Source organism: Myotis myotis, unplaced genomic scaffold, assembly GCF_014108235.1.
Source record: "Myotis myotis isolate mMyoMyo1 unplaced genomic scaffold, mMyoMyo1.p scaffold_m19_p_3, whole genome shotgun sequence".
Classification (NCBI taxonomy): domain Eukaryota; kingdom Metazoa; phylum Chordata; class Mammalia; order Chiroptera; family Vespertilionidae; genus Myotis; species Myotis myotis.
In genome coordinates, this window is record NW_023416335.1 from 97,113,396 (window position 1) to 97,119,395 (window position 6,000).

The following is a 6,000-nucleotide window of genomic DNA, read 5'->3' on the forward strand; positions in this document are numbered from 1 at the left end:
GTCTTTTGGTTCTTCTACTCTTCAGTCTGGCTCGCCTTAGTACTGCCAGATATTCAGGAGAATGTTGAATTTCCCTGCAATACACTCTTCCTCCGTGTTGTAAACCACAGTCCTGATTTTAAAGCAGGCCGTATTTGTGTCACAGACTGCCTTAATTTGTATTTACCTAAGAGTCAGTTTGTGGCTCAGCCTCTGGGTGGCAGTGTTTCTGGATTGGCCTCCGAGGCTATACGGCCTCTCTATCCAGTAGCTTGGGTTTATTTTCTCTATTGCACTTAAAATTGGTTTGTGGAAGTTCCCTGCCCAGAGCTGGTTCTTTAATCGTTACCCTGCTCTGTGTTGTTGCTGGGACTGAAAGTCCCTCTATAGGCCAGACCCTGTTAACTCCCAGGGACTAATCAGATTATTTTAATCCTTCATCTCATTTAGGGCGGAATCTAGGTGTGGCTGTGCTCCTTGCCTGGGGGCTATGGGGAGGAATCCTAATCTCTGGAGAGAATGGCTGCCCTAGTCCTGGGCTCAGGGGTGACTCAGTACTCAATTTGCTGCCACCTCTCCTGGACCCCCTTCTCTCCTCAGCCTCTCCCCACATTCCACTCGTCCGCACTTTCTCCCTCTCTTCAGCACTGGTGAGTGTCTGTATCCGAAATGTCCTATGAACAGGGTTCAGTGAAAACAAATAAACAAATGCCGGCCCGCGGAATTGGGGAAGGCTGGGTCTCTGTAAGCTCCTCTCTTACTGGCACTGCATGGTCTGGTCAGCTCTTCAGGCTGCCCCTTTTAGGCTCATTCCTCCGTAATTACAGAACCCAGAACTCAAATCCCCCGTTGCCAACAGTCCCGTGGATCTCCTTTCCCCAGTCAGGGGCTGTGCCTGTCCCAAGAGATGCGGCTGTCTGCCACGTGGTCTCCCTCTGCCCCTCTGGGCTCAGAGGTGTGGCAAACTTTCCTGCCCACATCCCTGTTTTTTTTTTTACCTTTCCAGGGGAGCTCTGCCCTTCCCGGCTGTAAACTGTTTCATCAGCTGTGTAATTTCGCCATTCAGGGTGGATGTTATTAGTTTCAGCTGCTTACTCCATTTGCCCCGGGACAAGACCTGGGACGCGTCTGCCTATACCGCCGCCATCTTGAATCTCCCAATTCTGCTCTAATTTTTAAAAACCTTTATTGTTGAAAGTATTGCATATGTCCCCTGTTTTCACCCATTGACATCTTCTAGCCTACCCCCATGCTCCACTTCAGGACTTTACCGCCCTATTTGTATGAGTCCATGGGTTATCCATATATGCATACAGGTTCTTTGGTTAATCTATTCCCACCTACTCACCCACCTCCACCTTCCCTTTGAGATTCTACAGTCTGTTCTATGCTTTCATGTCTCTGGATCTATTTTGTTCAGTTTATTTTGTTAATTAGATTCCACATATGAGTGAAATCATGTGATACTTGTCTTTCTCTGGCTGGCTTATTTTGTTTAGCATAATACTCTCTAGTCCAGCCGTGGGCAAACTATGGCCAGCGGGGCGGATCCGGCTCGTTTGAAATTAATAAAACTAAAAAAAAAAGACTGCACCCTTTTATGTAATGATGTTTACTTTGAATTTATATTAGTTCACACAAACACTCCATCCATGCTTTTGTTCCGGCCCTCCGGTCCAGTTTAAGAACCCATCGTGGCCCTCAAGTCAAAAAGTTTGCCCACCCCTGCTCTAGTCCATCTAAGCTGCTGCAAATACTGAATTCTTTCTTTTTTACAGTTCCAGAGTATTCCATGATGTAAATATACCACAGTATTTTTTTTTATTCATAACTCTGATAATAGGCACTTGGGCTGTTTCCAAATCTTAGCTCTTTTAAATTGTGCTGTTATGAGCATAGGGGTGCATATATTCTTTCTGATTGGTGTTTCTGATTTCATAGGATATATTCCTAGAAGTGGGATCACGGGGTCAAATGGGAGTTCCATATTTTTGAGGAACCTCCATACTGTTTTCCACAGTCTCTGCACCAGTCTGCATTCCCACCAGCAGTGTACTAGGGATCCCTTTTCTCCACATCCTTGCCAACGCTTGTTGTTTATTGATTTGTTGATGATACCCATTCTGACAGGTGTGAGGTGATACCTCATTGTTGTTTTGATTTGCATCTTTCAGATGATTAGTGACTTTGAGCATGTTTTCATATGTCTCCTGGCCTTCTGTATGTCTACTTTGGAAAGTGTCTATTTAGGTCCTTTGTGGATTTTTTATTTTATTTATTTATTTATAAATATATTTTATTGATTTTTTTCAGAGAAGAAGGGAGAGGGATAGAGAGGTAGAAACATTAATGAGAAAGAAGCATCAATCAGCTGCCTCCTGCACACCTCCTACTAGGGATGTGCTAGCAACCAAGGTACATGCTCTTGACCAGAATCGAACCTGGGACCTTTCAGTCCACAGGCCAGTGCTCTATCCACTGAGCCAAATCGGTTAGGCCCCTTTGTGGATTTTTTAATTGGATTATTTGTCTTTCTTTTGTTAAGATGTATAAGTTACCAATATGTTTTGGAGATTATCACCTTATTGGATGTATCACTGGAAAATATGTTCTCTCAGGCCGTGAGATCTCTTTGCATTTTGTTGATGGTTTCTTTGGCTGTGCAGAAACTTTTTATTTTGATGTAGTCCCATTTGTTTATTTTCTCCTTAGTTTCTATTGTCCTAGGATATGTATCAGTAAATATATTGCTACAAGAGATGTCTGAGATTTTGCTTCCTATGGTTTCTTCTATGATTTTTATAGTTTCACTACTGATATTTAAGTGTTTTATTCATTTTGAGTTTATTCTTGTGTATGGTGTAAGATGGTGGCCTAGTTTCATTTTTTTGCATGTATCTGTGCAGTTTTCCCAGCACCATTTATTGAAGAGACTGTCTTGATTCCATTGTATGTTCTTGCCTCCTTTGTCAAATATTCATTGAGCATAATGACTTGGGTTGATTTACGAGTCCTCTGTTCTGTTCCATTGGTCTATATGTCTGTTCTTGTGCCAGTACCAGGATGTTTTAAGAACAGTGGCTTTGAAATATAACTTGATATCTGGTATTGTGATCCCTCCAACTTTGCTCTTCTATCTCAGGATTGCTGAAACTATTCAGGGTCTTTTTTATTCCATATAAATTTTTGAAGAGTTTGTTCTAGGTCTGTGTAATATGCCGTTAGTATTTTAGTAGGGATTGCATTGAATCTATAGATAGCTTTGGGTAGTATGGACATTTTAATGATATTGATTATTCCAATCCATGAACATAATATAGTATTCCACTTGTTTATATCTTCCTCTATCTCTTTTATCAATGTCCCATAATTTTTCGAGTATAGGTCTTTCATCTCTTTAGTTAAGTTTATTTCTATGTATCTTTATTTTTTTTGCAATGGTAAATGTGAGTGGTTTTTATTTTCTCTTCCTGTGAGTTCATTATTGATGTATAAAAATGCCATCGTTTTCTGGGTGTTAATTTTGTGTCCTGCTGAATACATTTATTAACCCTAGTAGTTTTTTGATGTAGACTTTAGGGTTTTCTATGTACAATATGTCATCTGTAAATAATGACAGTTTTACTTTTCCAATTTGGATGCCATTTATTTCTTCTTCTTGTCCAATAAGGTATGGCTAGCACTTTTAGTACTATGTAGAAAAGGCATGGTGAAAGTGGGCATCGCTGCCATGTTGTTATTCTTATTTTTGTTATTTCATCTCTGTTCTTTCATATTCCTTTTTTTCTCCTTGTATTTTCTATTTTTATTTCCTATTATTATTGCTCTCTTTTCTCTTTCCTAATTATATCTTCTTTTGTGGTTGCTTTTTTTGTTGCTGTCATCTTGTATGTTTTTGTTTGGTTCCTTGTTTTGTTTTGTTGTATTTTCTTCTGTTCTGTTAGCATCTCCACAACAGTTCTCACAATGTGTGTGGGAGTGAACCTCACTGTCAGGAAGCCTGAGAGGAGATTCCACTCATGAATGGTACAAAAAATTTTAAGACTTAATTACAACAGAAGAAACCAGATAACTCAAACAAAGGGCATTCCTAGAGCACCATACTCAGGATATCTAAGATACTGCACCACTGTATCCTACAAACATCTACTGCATAAGACCACCCTGTGAAGACTGGGGTACATAGCAGTTTGATCTCATATATAGAAACAAATACAAAGAAACAGCAAAAATGGGGAGGCAAACCTCAAATGAAATAACAAAAAAAGAAAAAAAAAAAAGGAAAAATCACCAGATCACCAGGAAAGGAACTAAATGAAATAGAAGCAAGGAATTTGTCAGATAAAGAATTCAAAGTAATGGTTGTAAGTGTGCTTAAACAACTTAGTGAGAGCTACAAGCTGCTTAATGAGGACTTTATAGAACTCACTAGGAACTACACCAGCCTAAAAAAAGAGGCAGAGTCCATGAATAAGTATCAAGCAGAAATGAAGAATGACATAGCTGAAATAGCAAATAACCTGGAAGGAATCAACAGTGGACTACAAGAAGCTGAGGACCAAATCAGCGAATTAGAAGACAAGCTACAAAATAATAACACACCCATTCAGAGCAGCAATTAGAAAAAAAGAGTTAAAAAGCTGGAGGAGAGTTTAAGGGAGCTTTGGGACAACATGAAACATAACATCCACATAATAAGGATTTCAGAAGACAAATTGAAGCAAGGAAGAAATAACCTGTTTGAAGAAATAATGACAGAAAAGTTTTCTCACCTGGTAAAGGAAAATGTCACTCAATTTCAGGAAATACAAAGAGTCCCAATCAAGCTGACACCCAAAAAACCCATATCTTGACACATCACAATAAATATGGCAACTGTTAAAGACAAAGAAAGATCTTTTTTTTTAAAATATATTTTATTGATTTTTTACAGAGAGGAAGGGAGAGAGATAGAGAGTTAGAAACATCGATGAAAGAGAAACATCGATCAGCTGCCTCCTGCACATCTCCTACTGGGGATGTGCCCACAACCCAGGTACATGCCCTTGACCGGAATCGAACCTGGGACCTTTCTGTCCGCAGGCCGACGCTCTATCCACTGAGCCAAACCGGTTTTGGCAGATCTTTTTTTTTTTTAAGTAACAAAACTTTATTTTTATTAAAGGCAAATTTTTTAGATATTTGCAATGAAAACAGCCAGCAGGTCTCAAGAAAAAGGTTCTACACGTCATAATGGGAAGAAGTACAGCAACACTGTTTTAACACCTTTCATAACAGACATTCAATACCTTTATTGTGGAGGAAAAGATGAGCACAATGTAACTTTTGCAAAAGCACTCCTCTGAAAAGGCCAGTTTTGTCCTTGGAGGTCAACCTTCCAAGGCGTTCCCATTACACAGTCAGGAAGCAGAGCAAGCCCTCAAGAAAAAAGCAAAAATGGCAAATCTTCTCCAACCACAATTACTTTTAATTTACAAAACAGGGTTCTCTACAAGGCAGGCCGTTTCAGAAGGCAGCATGTACCAGGGGCGTGCTCTGCTGTCCGGGACTGCAATCAGAGGGAAACGGGCCTGCTATTTTCCCAGAATTGAAGAAGTACCATCATTAAGACAGGGGGGAGAAGGACTTGTACCCACCCTTTGGGGACAGGGAAGGGGAGAGTGCGGTGTCACAGCTGGAGAACCTGGAGACACTGCTGGAGGAGCCCGAGATGCACTCTAGCAGGAGCATGATCCCTCTTCCCCGAACACTGCTGTTTGGGCCTGAAATCTTCACCCCAAAAGGGTAGTCACCAGTGGGTGTGTTTGATCTTGGTCCCTGATTAGAATAGTTGAAATGAGAGAATCCTGAGCTCTCAAACCTTAGCTTCTGGTACCGCCCTGAATCCAATATGACCATTTTGGGTGTTAAAGAAATATCTTAAGGGCTGTAAGAAAGAGACAGAAATTTACCTACAAAGCAGCTCCCATTAGACTGTCATCTGTCTTCCTAATCGAAACACTTCAGGCCAGAAGGGACTGA